The 26,663-nt window shown below is 36.1% G+C and overlaps 1 protein-coding gene and 1 pseudogene across 7 annotated transcripts in view; one reads left to right on the top strand and one right to left on the bottom strand.

The window, feature by feature from the left end:
- UBE2E2 (ubiquitin conjugating enzyme E2 E2) overlaps nucleotides 1-26,663 on the bottom strand; it is a 371,623-nt gene that overhangs the window by 211,419 nt on the left and 133,541 nt on the right. The window lies entirely within an intron of this gene.
- Nucleotides 20,161-25,860, top strand: LOC128315360 (elongation factor 1-alpha 1-like; annotated as a pseudogene).

Raw genomic sequence — 26,663 nt, 5'->3', positions numbered from 1 at the left:
TATTTTTATTATGGCTATGGAGGAGGGAAATATCTTTATTCTAATATGTCTGCTGAGCCCTCAGGACCTCTTTCTCTATCACTTAATGACAGGAGCACAGCCACTAGTATGTAAATATCCTACACATGAGTATGAGCGGTAACTAATTATAGGAAGATTTCAGTGTACAAAAACAGACCACAGTGTTTATCTCATCCCTTTTCAATGACTGAAATCTCAAAACAAAACAAAACAAAACAAAACAAAACAAAACAAAACAAAACAAAACATGGTAACTGAAGAAATTATAACTCCTGAGTATCTTGGAAGTATTTAGAATGATTTTTGAACAAGGAAACATTTTCAGTAAAAACGAAAACAAGAAAATAAATGGTAAACATTCAATAAACTGTATTAGCATATTTTGGTACTCATTAAAAATCAAGAATGTCATGTTTTTCCCCCTCAGGTGATATTTTCAAAATCTCCAAGAACAGCCTTCTTAATATATTTTGTCTGGGAGACAGTACATACAGCTACAGGCTCTGGATGAGGCAATTAACTGTATGATTAAGCCAGGAGATCTGCTATTGAGAAATGAATTCTCCAGATTAGCTGTCTCTTCTTAAAATTCAGCTAATTTGTGAGATTTTTCTTTGACTTTCTATAGAGATTTTAACAATTATGATGCAATCAGGGTTTCTACTGTGTGCAAATTTGAGAAAAGTAAGGATTTAGGGCATTAAGAGCTCTAGTAAACATCACATTACATATGCACACAAACGAGTACCATTCCTAAACATAAAGATCTCTTTTCCAGTTGTATGGATTATACAGGCATCTTCCTCTTTTACAGTGCTTTCAAATCAAGGAGTCATTTTGTGGTTCTCAAATATACTTCCTTAAGGGCTTCATGAATCCTTAGTTTCAGAAGAATTTTATTATCAATTAAGAAGGAAAAAAAAAAGAGAATGAGTCAGGCTTTCAGGGGTCTAGTTTATTTCTGCCCTTCCTTTCTACTGATTTACAGATTGAAATAAAGACAGATTTATTTCAAACAAATCACAGAAATGTTAGGCTTTCTTTTTTTTTTCAATATATGAAATTTATTGTCAAATTGGTTTCCATACAATACCCAGTGCTCATCCCAAAAGGTGCCCTCCTCAATACCCATCACCCCCCCCCCCAACCCCCCATCAACCCTCAGTTTGTTCTCAGTTTTTAAGAGTCTCTTATGCTTTGGCTCTCTCCCACTTTAACCTCTTTTTTTTTTCCTTCCCCTCCCCCATGGGTTTCTGTTAAGTTTCTCAGGATCCACTAAGAGTGAAAATATATGGTATCTGTCTTTCTCTGCATGGCTTATTTCACTTAGCATAACACTTTCCAGTTCCATCCACGTTGCTACAAAGGGCCATATTTCATTCTTTCTCATTGGCACATAGTACTCCATTGTGTATATAAACCACAACTTCTTTATCCATTCATCAGTTGGTGGACATTCAGGCTCTTTCCATAATATGGCTATTGTTGAGAGTGCTGCTATAAACATTGGGGTACAAGTGCTCCTATGCATCAGTACTCCTATATCTCTTGGGGGGGATTTCTGAAGTAACTATAATAATTATTTCTTGGATCAACACTAATATAGCCCATCACTTTGTAGAGTGTTAGCAGATGTCATACACAAATATGGTTTTGTCTTTAAAAAGTTGAGATATAGGGATTTAAATTGACACTGATGTCTTTACTACTGGACTTTGAAAAAAAGATATATGCTAACATTCACTGAAGGGAATATGGTATAAAGCATTTTTTAAAAATTCACTCCATCACGGAACCCCTTTTTATGGAGTACCAATTAACAACTCACGACTAAGAAAAGGACTTTTAAACCAATTTTAAAAATCAATAATATTATAAAATCCCAACTATTACATAAATCACCACTGAGTCAATCTCAAATTGAGAAACTTCATATTTGAGGATTATATTGAAGAACAACCTAAATATAAACTTATACACACCAAGCTATAGGTCAGATCATTGGTAAACTGGCAAATGTACCTACACATTAAGAAAAGGTTTGACATAAAGTTCACAAATGAGGCCTAAAATACAAAAGCAAACACTGTGTGTATACAGTTGACCTTTGAACAATCTGGGGGTTAGGAGAGCTAACCACCTATATAACTGAAAAACCAGGGGCACCTGGGGGCTCAGTCAGTTAAGCCTCTGACTCTTGATTTAGGGACAGGTCATGATCTCCCAGTTCATGAGATCAAGCCCTCATCAGGCTCTGTGATGACAGCACAGAGCTTACTTGGGATTCTCTCTTTCCCTCTCTCTCTGACCCTCCTCCACTCAAACACGCATGCTCTCTCATTCTCTCACTCTCAGAATAAATCAACTTCAAAAAAAGAAAATCTATGCATAACATGTGACTCCCCCAAAATGACTATCTACTGTTAACTAGAAGCCTTACTGATAACATAAACAATTAACACATATTTTGTATGTTCTATGTACTATATCTTGTATTCTCACAATAAAGTAAGCTAGAGAAATGTTAAGAAAATCACAAGGAAGAGAAAATAGACTCATACCACCGTAAATGGGCATATCAAAATAAATCTGCATATAAGTGAATCTGCACAGTTCAAATGCATGCTGTTCAAGGGTCAACTATATACGTTATTTCACATAATGCTCTGTGAAAAGCAGTGTGTGTATTAAAAATCATGAATCCATTTGTCCAGACCTATAATCCATAATTTTAACCAAAAGAACAAAAGTAAAAACATTCCCACAGTTTATAGTATTTATGCGTGTGTGTGTGCACATGCATGCCACAAATGAATAAAAAACCATGGGGGGGGGGGAAGTAAAAAAAAAACACAAAACTTTATAGATCTAACAAATCATTTTAATTCTGAATGTATAGGAAGTATTTTTATTTTAAACCAGGTGGGTCTGCTGGTAATTTTATTCAAAACATTGCCTTGGCAGGAAAATTATTTTCAATGAAGATTTAATTTTCTTCTTTTTTACTTAAATGTCCACATACAGCAGTCATGTATATTTGAAATACAGCTTCATCACAAAACACCAAAGATAGATTTTGTTTATAAACCCTTTTAATTATCTTCTTTAGACTGTTGTAATTTGATATTTTATTTCATTTAATAGAAGCCAAGTCAGTTTTGCCCTAAGAATTCTGTGGCTATCTAAGAAACATGACTAGCTTCGAATACAACTATTTTAGACCCTTTAGAAAGAAAATCATGTTCATTAAAAACAATTATCTGATTCTAGAGATGGACAGTGGTGATGGCTGCACAACAACTGGATGTACTTAATGCCAACTGTACATTAAAAAGTTATTAAAATGGTAAATGTTATGCATATTTTATTACAATTTAAAGAATAAATTTAAAAGTATCTGATTATAGGGGCATCTGGGTGACTCAGTTGGTTGAGGGTCTGACTCTGACACCACGATCTCATGGTGGTAGAAAAGAGCCCCTTCTCAGGCTCCACGCTGGGCATGGGGCCAACTTGGGATTCTCTCTTTCTCTTTCTCCTCCTGCCCCCCTGGTTCTCTCTGTCCCTCTGCCCCTCCTGGTTCGTTCTCTCTCTCTCTCAAAAAATAACCATAAATAAAATAAAATAAAATAAAATAAAATAAATAAAATAAAATAAAATAAAATAAAATAATAAAATAAAATAAAATAAAATACTTGCTTTAATTAAAAAAATAAAAGTATCTGATATTAAAAGTAAATTTTTGTTAGAGAAGATTTAGAACATAGTAAAAACTCAAGGAAGATAACCACTCTGAATCTGATGTAATCTAGACTTTCAGTTTTAATTTTACTTGTTTTAATGATCATGCATATATCTTACAGGTTTAAAATAATCTTTCAGGGTTTTAACAAATATTTAGAGTTCACTAGGCTTGCTTTCAATTTATATTTCATGTTAGCTTTAATCCACAGTAAATATCTATAGTAATAATAGCAGTTACAGTAAAACTTTATCACTTGAAGCTCATTATTTTCACTTGTTTTACATTTGAGTGAAATAACAGCTAACATGTAGTTTGCTTATTTCTAATGTATTTTTAACTTTATGCAATGTAGTTACCATTTAGTGAAACGAAATTTAATAAATGAATGTTTCATTCAAAAGCCACAATAATTATTATGAAGAGAGTAAACAGTTTGACTCAGCTTTTCTTTGCTCAAAAACTGGGGGTATAGTAAGTAGCATAAGCCTCCTAAATGCCTCAAAATATCAAATACTGTCTTCTTCATTTTCAGCCATCAGTTTTAGAGCAAGATTGGCTCATCCTCTTATGATATGTATAGTGCTTTTGAGCAAGACTGTCTTATTTTCACTCTCTAGTACAAGTGAGTGAGAAACAGTGTTTTATTTCTGTAAGAACTAATACTGTTTAGCTTTTATAGTATGGTTTTGAAATCACCAGTTTGCTAATATGTTGACTTATTAGATGTCTGATGTTCCAAGGTGCAGGGAAATAATTGTACCAGAAAGGAAAAATAAAAAAAGAAAGGAGAAGAAAGGGAAAAAAAATCTGCAATGAACTATAGCCCTTGTCATGTCACTTCTTGAGAAATAAAATAAGATTCTGATTTTATAAGTATCTAGAAGAATGAAAGCCAAAATCTTCCCAAAATTCCTACAGACAAATTACTTTGATGGGCAAACACATTTAAAGGCTCATTTACGCTCGGTTACAGTTTTCTCCAGTCCCACGAGGGTAAAACTTTTGTCAGAAAGTCTACTGAACTGGGAATACAATGGCAGTGGCAAAACATCTCAAAATCTGCTCTCACTGAAACAGACTGGTCTTTGTATCAGTGTTCACCTCCACGTAAATATCTTGAATGCAGAACTGCAGCCAGCACATCAAACAAGCTAATCCAGATACCGCACAGCTCAAAGCAGCTGCATTTAAAATAAGTGATGATTAGCACAATCTAATTAACTTCTGAATGGAACAGTTGATGGAAGATTTTTTTTACATGTTAAATTTTAGGCCTTTTAGAAAATTATTTTTCATGTCTCTTGACTCGTTCAAATCAACTTTAACCTTTCTCCATTTACTGGATGAGAAAAGGGCTATATACTACTTCTAGTGGTATTTCCAATATTGTAAGGTAATAAATGCACCAGAAAGGATCCAGAAGTCTCTGTATCCATAAAAATTGGACAAAGATTAGTTTCTGTGTGTTGCTGGTAGCTATCAATCATGATATCACTCCAGCATCTACCTAACATGTTTTGACAATATTTTTTGGTTCCTTTATTCATTTATTTAGGCACTCATTCAGTATCAATTGAGCCCTGTTTTTGTGCTTACCCTGTTTCAGACACAATAAATGTAACAGTGTGCAACAGAGAAAAATCCCTTCCTTTAAGAAGTCTGTAACATAGCTGGAAAAGCTGACTTTGAAGAAGCAATTACAAATATGTTTAGTATAAACTGACACTGAGAAATGCCAAATGCTTTGGGATGATATGACATGGGAGTCTAACTCAGAATGGCAGTTCAGGAACTACTTTACTGAGAAAATGATATTTAAGTTAGACAGTTAGAATGACATTTAGAAGTTAGGACTAAGGGGGATGCAGGGAAAAGAGCACCCTTGGGGTGGGGGAACAGCATGTGCAAAACCTGGGGTGTTCAAAGAAGGTTAATATAGATGCAGCAATGAGAATAAGGGGAGTGAACACTGTATGCTTTGAAGCTACGAAGACTGGCAGAAGTTTTAGGGCATGCAGGGTGCTTTAGGCTATGATGAAGGTTTTAAACTTTATTTGAAATAAACAGAGAAAACCATCAAAGGGAGGAACAGTTAAATGATCACATTTGTATATTTAAAAGATCACTAACTGAGTCTCTGGATCGGAGGGGAGCAAAACCAGATGTGGGGAAATCTACCAGAAAGCTATGGCAGTGGTTTAGCTAAGAGATTCAGTAGGTTGGGGAGAAGAGAAGCAAAGCAGCTGGAGAGCTACTAGGAAATACAATGAATAAAACTTGTTAACTGTGACAAAAGATGACCTCCTATTTCTTTGGGATGGTACCATATATTACCAAGATGGAGAAGACTAGAGATAATGTTTATTGGTACACTTCCAATAGGTGAATGTATGGGTGAGCATATTGTTTGTGCATTTTAGAATCAAAATGTGCAAAATTAAAAAAAAAAAAAAAAGAAAGGGGCGCCTGGGTGGCTCAGTCGGTTAAGCATCCGACTTCAGCTCAGGTCACGATCTCGCGGTCCGTGAGTTCGAGCCCCGTGTCGGGCTCTGGGCTGATGGCTTGGAGCCTGGAGCCTGCTTCGGATTCTGTGTCTCCCTCTCTCTCTGCCCCTCCCCCATTCATGCTCTGTCTCTCTCTGTTTCAAAAATAAATAAACGTTAAAAAAAATTAAAAAAAAAAAGAATCAAAATGTGCAATCTAACTAGACTAAGCAAAAAGTCAGCAAACTCAAATTGTGAGTTAGCAATTCTGAAACTACTTGATGTGTATCTAAGATCGAGCAAATAAATATATTGTGGTTATCAAGAATCAAGTTTTTATGCCAAAGAAAGGAGCTACAAATAACTTCTTACTTGTAGGGGAAAGCTATGGTGAATCTTGTAGTGTTGGGTTGTAATTGGAGGTATCAACTAATGGTTTTACGTAGATATAAAAATAAAAGACTGTGTATTATGTATATGTTACATATTTCCTAGTTCAGTACATGAAAGAACCACTTAGCACAAATGAGTTTTCCCAGTGCCCAGATTTTGGTTTCTAAGTAATCAACATCAAAAACAAAACAAACAAACAAACAAAACAAAACAAAACAAAAACACGAACCAGGACTTCTTGGATAAAGAGCAGACTTCACAAGGCACCTGAGTGGTTCAGTGTCCAACTCCTGATTTTGGTTGCAGCCATGAGCTCACGGTTGTGAGACAACCCTGTGTCAAGCTCTGCACTGTGACTGGGATTCTCTCTCTCCCTCTCTCTGCCCCTTCTGTGCATGTGCAGGTACTCTCTCTTTCAAAATAAGTAAGTTAACATTAAAAAAGATAAAGAGCAGAATTCAGGACTGGAACAGGGGAAGTAAATAAGCCTGGAATATCTTGCATGCTAGAAAGTAAGGAAATGTTCAAAGAGTGATGGAAGCATGGCCCTTGGGTGGATGGCTCAGTCAGCTGAGTGCCTGACTCTCTATTTCAGCTCTTGGTCTCAGGGCTGTGAGGTCAAGTCCCGCATAAGGCTCCACACTGAGCACGGAGCCTGCTTAAGATTCTCTCTCTCAATTCCCTTCCCTTGCGCATGTGTGTACATACTCTCTCTCTCACACACACACAAAATATATATACAAACATTTTTAAAAAACATGATGGAAGAATATCAAAGAACAGAGGAAACAACTTTAAGGAGCTCTCTGTGGCCAAACTGGGGACAAGTAGAACAATGATAATAATGGATAATAATAATCCATAGAATAAAAATATACAGATAGAAATAAGTAAATATAAATGAGAAGGGAAAGCTTTTCTTTGCCACAGAACTTCAATTATACACACAGAAGGAATGATGGAAATAGAAAATCACCAGTATGGTAATTAACTGTTTCAGGGAAGAATCACCAGTTAGTGGGTATAGCATGATTATAAACAAGATATTTACACAGCATCACACTACAAGATACTAATTATAAGGGGAAACATAGTAACTTCATAGTAAGAGAAAGAAGACATCTCCTTATCCAAGTGATCAAAGTAGACCTAATCAATGAGACATATGGATATTCTGTACTTCTTCATATGATACACTGAGAAGGACATAGTACCACATTTCTTGACAAAAAATGCATGATCTGAATTTAATCATAGAAAACATTAGACAAACCCAAATTGAGAGCCATGGTACAAATTCACAAGTGTCAAGACTATGGAAGACACAGGACTTATGCCAGATTAAAGGAAACTAAGGAAAACTGACAACTAAATACAACTGGGAATACTGGATTGGACCTTAGACCAGAAGGGCATTAGTAGAGCAATACACAAAATTTTAATAAAGGTCTGTAGACTGGTTAATGGAATAATATTCATGTTAATTTTCTGATTTTGATACATGATAACCATCAGGGAAACTGAAAGAAGGGTATATGGGAGTTGTCTGTGGGAATACTTTGTACTATTTCTTAAAAGTCTGAAATTACTTCACAATTAAAAAAACTGACAAACCAAAAGAAACAAAAGCTCCCAATTTGAATTTTTCTTCAATTTAATGGGGGGTAGAGAAGAAGATATATTGGGGATGGTTTTCTTAAATTTAATTTTATAATAATGTCCTGTATTTCAGTTATCATGATTATAAACACTGACCAAAACACTAGATAATTCTGCAAGTACTGGGAAATACAAATCAAAGCCACACTAAGATACCACCTCACACTGGTCAGAGTGACTAAAATTAACAAATCAGGAAACTACAGATGCTGGCGAGGATGTGGAGAAATGGGAACCCTCTTGCACTGTTGGTGGGAATGCTAACTGGTGCAGACACTTGACAGTGTGGAGGTTCTTCAAAAAATTAAAAATAGAACTACCCTATGACCCAGCAATAGACTGCTAGGAATTTACCCAAGGGATATAGGAATGCTGATGCACAGGGGCACTTATACCCCAATGTTTATAGCAGCACTTTCAACAACAGCCTAATTATGGAAAGAGCCTAAATGTCCATCAACTGATGAATGGATAAAGAAGTTGTGGTTTATATACACAATGGACTACTACTTGGCAATGAGAAAGAAAGAAATCGGGCCATTTGCAATAACGTGGATGAACCTGGAGGGTATTATGCTAAGTGAAATAAGTCAGAGAAAGACAGATACCATATGTTTTCATTCATATGTGGATCCTGAGAAACTTAACAGAAGACCATGGGGGAAGGGAAGGGGAAAAAATAGTTACAAACAGAAAGGGAGAGAGGCAAACCATAAGAGATTCTTAAATACAGAGAACAAACTGAGTGTGGATGGGAGTCTGGGGGAGAGGGGAAAATGGGTGATGGGCATTGAGGAGGGCACTTGTTGGGATAAGCACTGGGTGTTGTATGTAAGTCAATTTGACAATAAATTATATTCATAAAAAAGGTAATTCTGCAAGTATTTATTGCAAAAATTCTCTATGCTAGTGTCAACCTCTTTACGATTTTGACACACGCTATTTTTCTCGGCTCTGTCTCTGAATATTTACCTCACTTGAAGATTATTTCAGTCTTTCCACCTTCTTCTTACACATTATCTGGGGAACAGCATATTTTTATTATGTTAGCAGTATGTATGTTTAAAATATATCCTTAAAATATAATTGTACTTCCTGAAATTATTTCACTTTAACCTGAGTTACAATAATCAAAGAAGGCAAAGTGATCAATTTCATGTTTGCTTTAGTTTGTGTTTATTATTGGGAACAAATGGAAATATTGGGAGAAGGCATTAGGATTAAAAGAAGGAAATCATTTAAAATCTTCAAATATTTGGATAATATTATGAGTTTTCAGTTGTTAACCTCCATTTAACATGTGGATAAGCTGAAACCTACAAGCTTAATGGTCTTTCCAGGGTCATATAGTTAACATATTGGAACGACATTTCAACCTAGGTCTGTTAGGCTCTAAATTTTCCCACAATACTGTAATGAATAAAAGATACACACAATGTTCTGTATTTCTGAAGATTCATTACTCTTTTTTAAAAAATTATTTTTATCTATTTGGTAATCAGGTTTTCAGAATTCAAAACTGTGAATATTCATTTACATTAAGTATTTAGCTAAAATATAAAATATTTGTCAACTATCTTTGGACTAGTGAGGAAAAATAATTTCAATCTACCATGTACCATGTTCTTTTTTTCTTGTGAACCAAATGCATATGCAAGTTATGCTCCTGAAAAATATAAAATCTAAATAAGTGATGATTATAAAAATAATTACAGGTTACCATTAGGAAGAACACAATCACACCTAATCCTCCTTAAAATAAATATACTCTACACTAAAATACATGTGTTAAAATGTTAAACAGAGAAAAAAACATGAACAGTACTGTATTTTGAAGGACAGATACAAGATGGGTGCATAGTAGGAATTTTTAAAAAAACATAATGAGATCCCTAGTCCTGGAAACCTTTCTTGGTCTGTACTGGACATAAATTTCCCCATGTAGAGTGTAAATAAGTCAAAATAGGAAAAACTGAAAGCTAGAAACAAGGTATGTCCTTGTGGACTCACTGTTAATAATTGAAAGAAACTTCAGAAAAATAATGATTAGGTTAATGGGATCTTTAGGGCAGATCCCTAAATCATGTGTTTCTCTTCTACCCAGGCAATGCACTTTTCCATCCTATTTTACCATTTCTCCACTTCTTCCTGTATGCTCCTTTCTTTCACCAGTCCCTGCCCCCTGTTCCCAACCAGGAGGAAGACATCAACACCAGAGGAAGAGTTTTATTTAGTTTCTTTGGAAAGCCTTCTGACTATAGAAGTGAGTAGGTCAGTATCTTTGTCCATAAAAATGACTTTTGAAATGCAGACCATAGTTCCAAAGAGCATGATCACAGAGCCAAAGGCCCTGCATTGTAGAAAGGGACAGGAGTCTTGCTAATAGCCTAGAATTCCATTTTCCATCCTACTGCAGCATTAAATATTGGTGGTAGGGTAGACATAAGACACCAGACTGGGAAGCCACAATTACCTTATCGGTGGTAATGTTAGTTGCAATAATAATGGTAAACTTTTATACAGCACTTCCTTCCTGTGTGCCAGATACTAGTTTAAGTGACTGGCATGCATGACCTCATTTAACATTTATAACCTTATGTAGTGATAACCTTATCTTCATTTTACGGATGAGGAAACTGAGGTATAATTCACTCAAAGCCACACTGTTGAGATTCTACTTGTAGGGTATTGTAGGTCTCATTTTGGACTTATGAACCCTGGTAGTTTATTTATAATATACATAATTTTCTAATTGTGTCCTTCAGCTTAAATCTAGAAGACCACAAGCTCAACGTTTAAGCATAGGTAATGATTCAGTTTGTCAGCTAAACCTTAAGCTGAAAGCTGTGAAGAGGAATTAAAGATAGTATTTTAAAGCCTGTCTCCCACAGCTACTCTTATCTGCATGAGGCATACTCTAAATCATTGTTTTCCCTTTCACTTTCTCCTTCCCTTCCCCCTTTTCTCTTTTCTAACAATGCCCTAATAATGTTAATAGTGTAGCCACTGATCAAACTGTTTATTTGCAGAAGCATCTGGCCAATTTTTCCTCTTTATGAGAAGTAAACAACACTCAGCTGTATATCATTTTACTTTAATTCTCAAAAGGAATCAACGAGATGATGTAAAAAAAAATTATGAAGAAACCAAAAGACTATAAAGACTAACTATGTGTTTATAGTTCCATAAAACACACCTAATAATTAACAGTAAGGGAAATGAAAGAAAATAAAGATTTGTTGATGTCCTAAGAATTAGGTGTTTTATAAAACATACTGTTTACAATAGAGACTCTGAATTTGAAATACCAAAATTTGGTTAGATTAGTAGGGTGAAAAGGTGTTGACGGAGACACTATTCTCTCCAGATTGAAAGGAAAATTTAGGCATTACCGAGTACTTGTCTTAGTTGATTATTTAGTTTATTTAGCACAGGAGGTATAATGTTTTTTACTGCTTTATAAACATTTACTTTACCACTCTGTGAGATTTTGTGAATGATTCTATGGTCATAGACTAAATTCTAACATTACACAAACCATGCCCCTGGTAACAGAAGGCAGTGCATTCTGTGGAGCACTGGTGTATTTATTTATAGTCAACTGTATTATTTATTCATAGGTGTATATTTTAAAATTTCTGACTTGTTCCTGACACCAGAAATACATATTTATATCCTTCACTGGGAATATTATGGAATGTAAATTAATAATTAGCATCAATCTGATTGAAGAGGTGAATGTGCTACAAAAAGGGGAAATTTCCTTTAATAGTCTTAAAGCCAAGAATATTTTTTTAATTATTTTCCCTACTTTACAAACGTGAGAAACTATAGCAACACAGGTCTTACAGTTAAAAGAACTAGTATTTCATGACAAATTATAAAGGGAAGCATTTCCTTTGGGAGACTTTTCTCCCATTATTACTGTTACTGTGCTGGAGGAAAGATGTGTTTGCTTTTGGTAGCATAATCCTAGAGGTCTAATATGAAAAAATATTACAAAATTATTCTATACTGGGTTTTTAACCCCAGTTTTTATGTTACAACTTTACATATTAGTGTGTGTGTGTGAGAGTGTGAATGCATATATATACAATAAATATTTCCCAGTTCTGATTTATCAAGAATCTGCAGACATGGAATGCCTAACCATGTTATTGATTACGCCTGACTTATTCTTCTTCAAACATATGTACTTTGATTCATCTGGTTCAAAGATTTTCACTTCCTCTTAATGGTGGTCATCATTTCACAGTAGAGGTAGCTAGCTCAAACTCCCTTTTCAAAAACCTGTCCAAAAATATTCCAAAAAACTTTCCCACAGGTCATATATTGGGCAACTCCTGCAGTCTATAATAAAGAAACCAAGAGCTCATTTTAAAAAAGCTTCAGAGCCACAAAACCCCATACCTTAGTCATTAATGTAGTCTGGGGCAGATTTTACAAAGCAAGATAATGTCTTAGAACTTTTTTTGTTTAACGTGAGTATAATCACCTCCATTCCTGTCTTCATTTCCCACTGTCTCTCTGAGTCGCTTTCTTGCAGGATCCTGCTGCAAGAAACGAGTAAATGGATTAAGAATTGAGATTAAGTATGGATGCTAATGAAATAGCATGGGGTGAGTTAAGTGATAAAATGTAAAAAAAAACACAAAGGGACTACCTATATATACATCCTTTACTGGAGACAGTCTCCATAGTAGGGATCTTAAGCAAATTATTAAAATGTGACTTAAGCATATTTTAAAAATGCTTCTCAGGGGTGCCTGGGTGGCTCAGTTGATTAAGCATCTGACTTCGGCTCAGGTCACAATCTCACAGCTTATAAATTCAAGTCCTGCATGGGGCTCTGTGCTGACAGCTCAGAGCTTGGAGCCTGCTTTGGATTCTGTGTCTCCCTCTCTCTCTGCCCCTCTCCGACTTGTGCTCTCTCTCTGTCTCTCTCTCTCTCTCAAAACAAATAAACATTAAAAAAAATAAAGAAAATACTTCTCAAAGATACTTCTTTAAAGAAAAAAACCTAATTCTCTTTTTCAGTCTTATACACTTATCACATTGTTCTACGTTTGTTAATGTGTCTCTTCTTCTAGACTGAGCTCCTTTCAGGATGGGTATTGTGATATTAAATTTTAGATCACTTAATAAATGTTTGATGAATGAGAGAATGAATTAATTAAACGAGGAAGTAATTTTTTGGAAAAAAAAAGTTTGTGGGGAAAGAAAAAAACATTGTGTACGTAAGGTGTTACTGTTCTGAATTCAACTGTGCACCCACGTCTGCAATCTTGAGTGGTGAAAACATCCTCAGAAGACTGGAAGAGAAATTTTGTCCTGTAACAGGTGTTTGTCAGTACAGCTGCACTCATGCGCACAGGTCATTTCTGCCTCTGACAGAGATTAAACAACTGCGATTCATTTGAATTTGCAGACCACCTGCCTGAAAGTGTACTTAAACGGCAATCCTTGTAGGCTTGAGTATAACCGTGGTTGTAGTAAACAGAAAACTGAATGATACAGCTAAACACTGGCAAGGGTTCCATCACTACACTCTTGATGACTGTGAGTTATCTGTCCTGTGGACACCCTGTATTAAACTCTTATTGACTATTAAAATTTAGAACAGATGAATGAAGGCAACATTTTACAAGGCTCAGTAGCTCTCTGTACAGTAGAGCCAACACAACATTTTTTTTTACTTTATCATTTTGTTACATATCATTTACTTTATGTAGTTTAAAAAATAACACGGCAAAACATTCTTCAGAATTTCAATCACAATAATAATCACAATACCAACACATTTTTGTTATTATGTAACTAAAAATGAACTTGAGTTCCATCTTAACACACTATTTACTCACAAGATAAATAGTCATGGGAGAAAATGGGTGGAGGAAAAGTAAGTTCCAGAAATTAAAAAAAAAAAAAAATTAAGTTCCAGACATCAAAAATTAGAAACCACTAAACTGATAATTTGTTATGTTTAGTGTCATGTTAAGCATTTATATTTTATTTTTTTAATGTTTATATTATTTTTGAGAGACAGACAGAGAGAGCGTGTGCAAGCATGCACAGGTAGGGGAGGGGCCGAGGGAGACACAGAATCTGAAACAGGCTCCAGGCTCTGAGCTGCCAGCACAGCGCCCGACATGGGGCTCGAACCCATGAACCGTGAGATCATGACCTGAGCTGAAGTCGGACACTTAAGCAACTGAGCCACCCAGGTGCCCCTGTCATGTTAAGCATTTAAATTACCTTCATGAAATATTCTTCACAATCCTTTTTTGAGCAGATGCTGCTGTATATTTGATTAATATGTAGGCAAAACACTGATACTCTCATTTTGATTACTTTCTTATTTTCTTTCATTCTTTTCAATTCTGTATTTAAGGTTAGCAGAGCCTCACACACTGTGTAGCAAAGTGATGAACTGATGTTAGAACACCTAGGAGGAAGAAAAACATCTCACCAACAGCAGCCACAACAACTAACGATTTCAGCTGTTGCTGATCTAATTGATCATGGTGCTGTGACCGAAAGCCCTTTTGTGGGATTCATATGTTGTTCTACTAGAACACATTCTACTCCTTTGTTATGTTAAGCCTAACTCTGGGTTTCCCTTTCCTTAAAAGGTCGTTTCTAACAGTGTATTTCTTTTAATGCTAATAATTAACAGTGAAAAAAAAAACTGGCAGCTTGTTGAGTTTCAACAGAAGTCTTCAGACATAGAAAAACAGTATTATTTGACTGAAATATAATACTCAGCCATTTGAAAATGTGTCCTACATTTATAAATGCCTTCAGCTGAGTTGTTAATATCCTAGAGCAGTAAGATGAGTATCTTTCATTTATAATTAATCTACTGGGTCCAGATTTTGCTTTCAGATACTACCATCACATTAGCACATAGGTTTAAAATGACATTTTTCAACTGTCAAGGCATAACTTTCAGTGAAAGGTATTTGGCTTTCAAAGACCTGCAAACAGTCCACTAGTCGAGACATGAAGTTATTCTGACTGATCACTAGTGAAATCTTAGCTATACAAGTGTACACAATTATAAAGGCATTCACTATTTCAAAGACTGTGAGGCATTGTGTATTAGTTAATACGAAGTTCTCTTGTATAAGGGTGCTTGGGTGGCTCAGTCGGTTAAGTGTCAGACTCTTGATTTCAGCTCAGGTCATGATGTCATGGTTCATGAGTTCAAGCCCCACACTGACACCGTGCTGACAGTGCGGAGCCTGCTTGGGATTCTCTCTCTCCCTCTCTCTGCCCCTCCCCTGCTCGCTTTCGCTCAAATAAATAAATAAATAAATTACTTTTAAAAAGTTCTCTAGTATAAATATTCTCCCAAACTATATTCAGTGGTGTTTTCTTTAGCATCAATAAAATTTCATTCACAACACTAAAAAATATGGAATAGTTCCATGTTTTCAATAGCTTTTTACTTTTCTTTTTTACTCATCATAAGAGTCATGAACAATTCCTAAGAAAACACTATTATTTCCTTAACATACCCTGGAAAACTTTGTTCATTCCTGAAAACTTCTGATTTAACTTAATTTTTGATGAGGGAAATTAAGTTACATATCAACTGTTAGGTACTGCGGTTACTGAAAGATCATAATCAGAGACTCCTTTCTCTTGAAGTGATACCATTCTCTGATGGCCAATTAAAACTTAGGGTAATATCATAGCTTTTTTCAATGTTACCCAATGCACCCTTTTTAAAAGTCATGCTATTCCCTTCTCTTTACTTCTCCTCCAACCCTATCTACACCCCTACATCTCCCTCCTACCATCATGACTATTTTTTTTTAAGTTTGTTTATTTATTTTGGGAGATGAGAGGGAGGGGAGGGGAGGGGAGGGGAGGGGAGGGGAGGGGAGGGGAGGGGAGGGGAGGCGAGGCGAGGCGAGGCGAGGAGAGGAAAAAGGAAGGAAAAAGGAAAGGAGAAAGGAAAGGAAAAAGGAAAGGGAAAGGAAAAGGAAAGGGAAAAGAAAAAAGAAACTGAGATGCCTTCTGAAAAGGCAAGGTTGAGTATTTTACACCATGATGAGTTGTGTATTTTACAGCATAATTTAGAAAGGCTGCCTGTAACCAAAAAGAGACCAGTTTAGAAAGTAAAGTTACTTTTGTTGCACACCCTAGATTGGGATTGGCCACTGTATACCTCTTATGCTAAAAAATGTCTAATTATAAAATGATACTATGCTATCAATTGTGTCTCTCTGTTCACTGACCCTGTAAAGCAGTATTTAAAATATGTACATACCCTCTATAACTACATTAAGAAAATTTTGACTCCCATCAAAATGAGCTAAGATTTTCTGAATTATACAGTTACTCTACCATCTCTTAAAGTTTTTATTTTGCATATGAAGCTACCAGTTTTGAGAAGCAAAGGTAGTCTCTGAACTGTCTTCAGGACCAAGGCAAAGCAATGAGTCAGAAACTAAGGTCAGGAAACAGGATGGCTACATATCCAGTGCATTTAGATGGTCAAGAGTTTGAGTGAGACAGTCACTGACAGAGCAAGAAAGAGGCATTGGTAACAAAGAACCAACTGGTAACAAAGAACTCGACTGCGGAGTAGACAAGTATTTCGCGCCTGTTGGAAAACAAATCCCAGAATTGTACAGACTAAACTTGCAGTTATGCACTTGAAGGGAAGTCAAAGAGGGCTGCGAGATTAGGGTTAGGGCTTCATCCTGATGTCAGACTTAGGGTGGTACAATCTGATACTAACTACAGGTAAACTCTTCACTTTCACATGTTCCCTGAAAACTCGATTCCAGAATTTACTTTTATTGATGCTTTCATCTCTTCCTATATCCAAGTGTATTTGACTTTACCTGCTTACCCTTGGTTTAAATATCCTCCAAAAGTGTTCCTCTACTCCCCATCAGTTATCCTTCACTCTGTACAATTTTTGCCTGAGACTATTCTCCTCTTTGAACAAACCTCATATAAATTCCAAGTAGCTTTGGGAACCAGCCTTTGGTAAAAGAACAAACATTAAATCTCTATTATCAGTCAGGAAAGACTAAATTATACTGCACAAAAAACAACATCAAATTTTCAGTTATATGTATGTACATATACACAAAAATGAGACTGCAAGCATATCCACTGAAAATATTTAAGTATTTTATTCCTTTTCAATTCCAAATAGTACTCAGTGTAACAGGTCGATTTAGGATTTTTTAAAACTCTGTCGTAATTGTACACATGGAATTATATTCCAAAGAGGATTTCAGGAGTCTGGGAGCATAGCCTTTCCATTAAAGCCATTAATTCAACATTAGAGCTCTCAAATCAGAGTACTATTTTAAGAAAATAAATGTACTGAATAAGAGAGATAACTAAAAGGAACTAGAGAAACCACAGGTATATCTTTGGGGGGGGTAGTAATTTGACTCTAGCAACACTGTCTGACTCTTAATGATTCTTAAACATGTATCATCTACATTTAGGTAGAAATTCTTCATCTGAAATTATAGTATCTTCAAAGCCAAAGAAAATCTATTTTTCAAAGGGGAAGAAAACTGGTGGCAAGACCACTTGAAAAAATATTCATATACTCCTTTTCTTGTTCTGTCAGGGTTTTGAAACAGCTAATTTTTTTTCTTTTATACAAAGGTTCGGTTAAAATGTCCATCTGGTATAAAATAGTGTAGCTACTCTGCCTTGTTGAATGGCTCAGAGCAAAATAAATATAGTGAACTAGTTTTAAAAAATAGTTTTGCATAGGATGGTTCATAAAACTGATTAAGCCCTGCTGATAAAATTAGTGTAGAAACATCTAATATATTTGTCACAATATATAATAAACCTCTTTAAAAGAGGTGGAGAAAATGAGTTTCAAAATAGCTCCATCAAAGACATCAATAACTTATTTTTTTAAGAAGCGGACTGTCAGAATCAAATTGATACAAGTGTTGTACAAGTATAAATTACGAAGTAATTTATAAATTATACAGTTAAAGATAACCATGCTTTCTATTTTGCTTATATCTACCTCTTTAAAAGGTAACTGTAAGAATATCACAAGATAATTGAAAATAGGTTTTCAAATACCCCAATGTTTTGTAAGGAAAGCAAAACAAAACAAAACATAAAAAAAAAAAAACCACACACATCATACGCTTTACACTAATGTGCCACAAATGAACATGGCTTGAGTGCTTGCCTATGTCAAGGCATGGTAACCTATTTCTTAGCAGGGTGTCTCATTTAATCTGGCTGTAATCCTATGAGAAACGAAGTTCAGGTACTTTGAATAAATTGCCCAAGACAGAAGCAAAACTCAAACCCTCATGTATATTCTTTTCACTATACTCTGCGGTCTCCGGTAAGAGTTGGAGTGGGAGTGCAGGAGCCATGATCAGGTCCCATTCTACAGTCAGCCCTGTTTTCAACAGCACAAGCCTTACGTTTCTCTCAGGGTTCTTTCTTTGTGGCTTTTCATACCTCTGCAAAGATAACTACTTATGTGTATTTGCACTCATGTTTCTTTGCACTCTTCCAGGATTGTGGTGCTGCTGGGGTAGTGACAGAGTGCTGGGGGTCAGCTCTAGGGTAGCCTCTGCTTTGGGAAAAGTTGTGGCAGGTTTTCAGTGTGTCGACTGATACAGATAGGTCAATATAGTACCAGGCAGTGGGTCCTAGAGAGACCACCTCAGTTCCTCAGGCACGAGTCAGATATGAACGGGCCTGTGTTAGTTCATCGTGCAAAGTTCTTTTCTAAGCACAGGTCTATCTACTTGTTCCTCCTGTTAGAGTTCAATGAAAAATAATTTCTGAGTAACTTCTCATGACCTTTATAACTGGTATCTGTGCACTTTGGAAACTGCTTTGATGGTTAGCACATTTGAAATGGACTTGATCTACAAAATACACACTTGGAGCATGTCAAAAACCAATACTTAAGATACAGAATGTTTCCTTTCTTGCCTTCCTGTGGTCATTGCAAAATGATACATTTTCATCTTTGCGTAATTCTTAATTGAGCACTAAGATGTTTTTGTTTTTTATGTAATCAAACACTAATTACTTAAAAAATTATAGGTGCAACTGGAGGACATTTTGAAAATTTGGAATTCCAGTGTACTTTGGAGGGAAGATTTTATGAAACATAGATAGTGGAATTAAATATGAGCTAGTTTTCTAAACTCTGAATGTAGAAGTAAACCTGAATCCTCAGGAATGTGGAGAAGACCTCAAGCTGCCACAGAGCCAGCTGCCCCAGGTGTATCCATGACTGTCCTTAGTGTAAAGGCTACTGATGTAAAGTGCTTCTTTAACTGGTTTTCCTGGTCAACTTTCAGTTCTTCCTGTAGATGAGAAGAGGTATCCCCAATTGGAAAGCCCCACAGTAATATATTCTTGGGAAGATCAACCTCAGTATTTGAACAGTACTAGAAGGCATCATTAAGAAGGCACAGAGCGATAATTAATGTTATAAACTATGACCCTTAGTCATCCAAAAAAAGTTAAATAAGCATGTTTAGTTCACTCTATACATTAAGAAAAAGAAATATGCTATCATTCAGAGAGATTATTGTTAAAAAACTATTCACTGTTAAAAATAAGGTCGAGCCCTTCCTCCCCATCTCCTTCTTTCCTCTATGTGACAAAGATTAATTGCATTTCTACTTGTGCTAGACTTGTACTGAATGCTGTGGATACAAGGATGAATAAAACATGTCCTTTGTCCTCAAAGAGTTTGCTATGTAATGGTTCACACAGACATATAAGCAAATAATTCAAATACAATGTACTAGTTTATCGGTTATGTTCTCAACACTATTGGGTAGCACAGAAGATAAAATAATGAAATATTCCTGAGGAGGTATGGGGAAGACCTATCAGGACCAGCTTCAGTTTCACAGTAAGTTTTCCAGTTAATACTTCATTGTCCAGTGGTGTCAGATAAATGAGGTGCAACTATATTTGACAAGATTACTAGTTTGGGGTTGGTCATGGTTATTCCTTTAGGATTTTAGCCTATTTTAAATGAAAAGTGGTCTTCGCTGCAGGGAAAAAACTAGAAGTTATTTCAGGCCAAAGATGAACCAATTTATAAATTTTGTATGAAGCAATTTGAACTCCTCAGAAGAAATTATTTTCTATAAGTTTAAGATATTGTTGGATACTCTTTATGTAACCATAGAACCACTTTAATATAAAATCACATATTTGAGTACTGAGGATAACACAAAGTGCCTTCTATATAACTTGATGTAACTTAAAATTTTTAATAATTTTTATACAAATTTTTTTTCGTATTTGGAGGTACTTATAATAGGATAATTTTATGAGAAGCCTCCTTAAAGTGAAATCACTTTAAATTGGGACCAAATATTCAGAGTAAATTGTGAGAAATTAAAACTAAAAATTTTTCAAAACGTTGAGTTTTACTCTGAGAAAATCTGTAATATTAGAAAATCTTTTCTAGTTAACAGAATAGTAAAAATTGAATGTTTATTTTATTGGCATAATTGTTTGTATGCACGATAGTAAATTACTAGACTTTTAAACTGCATATTTGACTTTTACATTATAGTAACACATCATTTTTTTACAAAAAGATAAAGGCTTCATCAGGTTTTTTAAAAATTTTTTTAACATTTATTTATTATTGAAAGACAGAGCATGAGCAGAGGAGGAGAGAGGGAGAGAGAGAGAGAGAGAGAGAGAGAGAGAGAACCCAGAATCCAAAGCAGGCTCCAGGCTCTGAGCTGTCAGCACAGAGCCCGACGAGGGGCTCAAACTCACAAACCATGAGATCATGACCTGAGCTGAAGTCGGACGCTCAACTGACTAAGCCACCCAGGCACCCGCTTCATCAGATTTTTTTAAGGCCTTCTTCTTTGATAATCAAGTCCTTCTGAAGAAGTTACTCTGTCATCATCCTTGTTGATTTTGTCATTCATTGGTGGCCTGGATTGTGATCCCAGCAGTACTTCATCACTGCTTTAACTCATTACAGGAAATTTTTTGAATGACTTCCATTTCACTTTATAACTGAATTGAATTTGCCTTGTATTTATTGAGAAACCAAAGTCTTTGATAGGATGAGCACATACACACACACACACACAGACACTGGTATTAAATGGAGAAACAACATCTGCATTAGGACTAATTTTGTAAGTAGTTGTTTCTGCACTATTTTCATTTTGTAATGGCTTTAGTTTTCCTATGGATTGTTCCTGTAGGAACTTGTATGGATTACTGTTTCTTAACACTTAATAGAACATTTCATTTAATCTCCTTTAGTTACGTATATCATCATGTGTGGAGTTCACCTTATAGACATTAGAATTAATGTAGAAGCCAGCTACGAAATGACAAAAAAGATGACGGTATCTGCCATTTGTGAAGCTCCTACTCTGCCAGTTGCTCTACTCAGCAGTTTCCATAGTGATCCTTCCCACAACCTAGCAAGGTCAGTGTTAATCACCCTGATTTCATTGATAAGGAAACTGAGGAAATTCAGATAGGTGATGAGTGTTTTAGGAGCTAAAGGCAAACCATTCTATTCCTCAAGTTGTGGTCTTTGCACTACACTGTGTCTTTCTCTGCTATAAAGAAGCACTCACTTCAGAGTTTCCTCTTAAAAATTATGTTTTGTGGTACATATAAAATACATAAAAATTTGATTAGCTGACACTTGTAGAAATAGGTTGCTAGGTTTATATACACTGGCTATTAGGAATCTTATAAAAACTATGTTTCTTCCTCTTGTTTGTTACTGCAAAATATTCCACAAATATATACTCTTGCTGTAGTGGAGATTCAAGAACCAAATCTGGAATGGAACATGTGGAATTAATGAAATTGGAATTTCAAAAACATCACAAAACATTGTAATGTTTTTAAAAAATGCTTTAACCTCATAAAGTACATCCAATTCTAACAACTTATTATTTTCAGAGAGGATGGTACACTATTTCCCAATGCCTATCTAATGGAAACCTGTGATTGCCATTGGAATTGCATTTATTTAACAAAGTCTACTTCTCTATAACCCATTACTTTAAAATACCAGGATTCATTCAGCTTTGATATACACATGCGTTGAATGGAGGAAATCCAGATATTTTACAGTCTTTCATAACTATGGAATCAGGAATTTCAGAACCTAGTCTCAATTCAGCCTTTAGCAAATTTTTAGTTATTTGAAAGTATTCTTTCTTATTCAAAGAGCAGCTCTGATCATGGCCTTTGGTCACAGAAACTGTTTGTATTGTGTAAAAAAATCTCTTCACCAGAATCAAGCTGGTGCAGCCACTCTGGAAAACAGTATGGAGGTTCCTCAAAGAACTAAAAATAGAACTACCCTACGACCCAGCAATTTCACTACTAGGCATTTATCCAAGGGATACAGGGGTGCTGTTTCAAAGGGACACATGCACCCCAATGTTTATAGCAGCACTATCAACAATAGCCAAAGTATGGAAAGAGCCCAAATGTCCATCGACGGATGAATGGATAAAGAAGATGTGGTATATATATACAATGGAGTATTGCTCGGTAATCAAAAAGAATGAAATCTTGCCATTTGCAACTACGTGGATGGAACTGGAGGGTATTATACTAAATGAAATTAGTCAGAGAAAGACAAAAGTCATAGGACTTCACTCATATGAGGACTGTCAGAGACAAAATAGATGAACACAAGGGAAGGGAAGCAAAAATAATGAACAGGGAGGGGACCAAATATAAGAGACTCTTAAATATGGAGAACAAACAGAGGGTTACTGGAGGGGTTGTGGGAGGGGAGATGGGCTAAATGGGTAAGGGGCACTAAGGAATCAACTCCTGAAATCACTGCTGCACTACATGCTAACTAATTTGGATGTAAATTAAAAAAAATAAAAAATAAAATTAAAAATCTCTTTAACACCAAACAGTATATGAAGAAGGAGTCTAAAATTAGCCCATTAGGCACACACAACTTTGTGGTCCCAGGAATAATGGCCTTTCTGGAAAAATGCCTCTTAAGATGAGGTAAAACTTCAGAAGTTAATGCTTTTATTGCCTTGGGTTTTTGGGTTTTTTTTTCTTTGTTGCTCTCTAGCATGTATAATTAAATAATGTAACATTTCTTATGTATAAGGTTTTCAATGAACTGTCTTTTAGGCTTAGATTTTTTGGCTTCTTATATTCTCTAAGAAAAATAATGGGATTACGCTCTTTAAAGCTGCCATTTTCTTGCAAGTTATTATTTTACATACGTATTATCATATGTTTGGTACATCACGTCCCTGGGACTTGCTCTATTATTATTTCTCAGCACATCTCCAAACCACCAAACCTGCTCAGGCACTACGCATACTTTTGGATATGCTCTTGGGAATATGAGAATTGCCATACTGAAGCTAGCCATCCAGCCATCATGTCTGGTTTTCTGCTCTGAATATATTTCTGTCTTGCATTAGAGGCAGGCATTAAGGTCCCATGAGTTGCATACTTGGGCAGAAACATACAGAAATGAGACATTTCATTTTGATCACATTCAGTGATCTTTTTATGCCCTGAAGCATGGAAACTGATCTTTTGTAATTGTAGCCTAGTAAGTGTAATTGCAGCTATTTCCTATTTATATAGGTCCCTAATCCCTAAACCAAGCTTCTACGCTGGCACTTCTAAGTTAATTTTATATAATCTTTTTAAAAAATCCTCTTGCTTTTTTGCAACAAACCTCCTGTCAGAACACAGGTGTCACAAAAACCACCACTAAATCTAAGCCAAAACGAGAAAGGAAAAGATTCAACACATCATCACTGGACACACAGATGAGTGCAGGTTTACAACCACTACTGGCTCTCTGATCTAAAAATATGGTAGGATTGACAAAAGAGCCATCAAAAGATTTCTGAAGGAGACTGGTGAGATGGGAAAGGGCCCCATCAAGTATGCCTGGGTCTTGGATAAACTGAAAGGCGAATGTGCACATGGTATAGCCACTGATATATCCATGTGGAAATGTGAGAACAGTAAGCACTATTTTTCCGTCACTGATGCCTCAGGACACAGGGACTTCATCAAAAACGTGATTATAGGGGCACCTGATGGGCTCAATCAGTAGAGCATGCAACTCTTGATCCTGGAAGTGTTAAGTTCAAGCCCATGTTGGGTGCAGAGATTACTTCAAATAAAATATTTAACACACACACACACACACACACACACACACACGATTATAGGCATAACTGAGGCTGAACCTTCTGTCCTGACTGTTACTGCTGGTATTGGTGAATTTGAAGCAGGTATCTCTAAGAATGGGCAGACCCAGGAACAGGCCCTTCTGGTTTACATACTAGGTATGAAACAACTAATTGTTAGTGTTAACAAAATGGATTCCACTGAGCCACCCCACAGCCAGAAGAGACACAAGGAAATCATTAAGGAAGTCAACACCTACACTAAGAAAATTGGCTACAACCCCGCCATTTGTGCCAATTCCTGGTTGGGATGGTGATAACATGTCAGAGCCGAGTACTAATATGCCTTGGTTCAAGAGATGGAAAGTCACATGTAAAAATGGCAATGCCAGTGGAACCATGCCACTTGAAGCTCTGGATGGCATCCTGCCACTAACACATCTAATGCCCCTCCAGAACATCTACAATATTGGTGGTACTGGCACTGTCCTTGTGGAGACTGATGTTCTCACACCTGACGTGGTGGTCACCTTTGCTCCAGTCAATGTTACAACTGAAACAAAGTCTGTTGAAGTGCGCCATGAAGTTTTAAGTGAAGCTCTTCTGCGGACAATGTGGGCTTCAGTGTCAAGTGTGTGTCCCAAAATGTTCGTCGTGGCAATGTGGCTGGTGACAGCAAAGATAACCACGGATGGAAGCAGCTGGCTTCACAGCTCAGGTGATCATCCTGAGCCATCCAGTCCAAATCAGTGCTGGCTATGCACTGTGCAGGATTGTCACACAGCTCACAACGCTCACAAGTTTGCTCAGCTGAAGAAGATAGATCACCATTCTGGGCAGAAGCTGGAAGATGGCCTCAAATTCTTGAAATCTGGGGATGCTGCCATCATTGATATCATTCCTGGCAAGCCCATAGTTGTGAACTTCTCTAAGTATCTTCCTCTGCGTTGTTTTGCTATTAATGACACGTGACAGGTACTTGCTGTGCTTGTCTATCAAAGCAGTGGATACGAAGGCTGGTGGAGCTAGCCAGGTCACCAAGTCTGCTCAGAAAGCTCAGAAAACTAAATGACTTATTTCTAATATCTGGCAACCCAGTCTTAATCAGTGGTAGAAGAATGTTCTCAGAACTGTCTGTCTCATTTGGTCATTTCAGTTTAATAGCTGAAGACCGGTTAATGATAATAATGCATCATAAAACCTTCAGAAGTAAAGAAGAATGTTTTGTGGACCATTTGTGGGGGGAGGTCAGTTTTAAGTTATTAGGTTTTTAAAAATCAGTACTTAAGGGAAACAACTTGACTGAAAACCTGTCACACACTTGAGACTCCTTAAAACAAAGTTTAGTCCTCTCAAATCTCCCATAATTTATATCTGTTGCCTCTTTAGATACAAATAGCCTGATGTGGAAATGGAAAACGTAAGCTCTTTCCATTGTTAATCACTGCTTTAGAGCTTGAAAATTCCTCACAAGCTATTATCAGTTCAGGAACACTTTTCTGATCTGTCCCATGTTTTGTTTCCCTAACTTTTTTACTAATAGCAGGGGATGGGGAGGGGGGTTGTTTTATTTTGTTTTAGTAGCCCTAATGACCCTGCTTCTTTAATTTTTTTCTATTAACCTATCTACACTCTTTGTACAACTTTGTCTTTCTCATCTCAGTTCTGTATTATTTTTCTATCAGATTTCCTTTTTTTTGTCTTTGTCTTAAGTTTGTCCCTGTTTTGAATCACTATGTAAATGTTTCCTGGGCTGCTCTAGTGATGCACTGTTCAACATGAATTCAGTAGGCACCTATCCCTGCTACTTAGCAGCTTAAAGTCAAAACATAAAACACTGAAATGGATTAACAAGATAATGTAATGGTAATTTAGATAATTCAAGAAACACGGAGTAAATTTAAAACAAAGGGAATCTAGAAAGTGAATACCCTGGTATTATATATATAGACTCTGTATATGAAGTTTCTAGGAAATAGAACAGAAACAAATTCATGATAGTTCAAAACTTTCTAAATGAATTTTACTGTATTTTCATAGGAGTGATGTGAAAGGAAGGATGGAGAGAGGTGTTCTTTGAAATGATAAGAAAATAGGGAACTGCTGAGAATGGTATTTTAATATTTAAGGACTTGCGTTGGAGATGGAGGAAATCATTAGCTTCACCAGTGGTGGAGGGAGAAC

This window comes from Acinonyx jubatus, chromosome C2 (assembly GCF_027475565.1).
Source record: "Acinonyx jubatus isolate Ajub_Pintada_27869175 chromosome C2, VMU_Ajub_asm_v1.0, whole genome shotgun sequence".
NCBI classification, from domain to species: domain Eukaryota; kingdom Metazoa; phylum Chordata; class Mammalia; order Carnivora; family Felidae; genus Acinonyx; species Acinonyx jubatus.
Note: the sequence above shows the minus strand (reverse complement) of the source record. Positions and strands in the feature narration are given on the sequence as shown.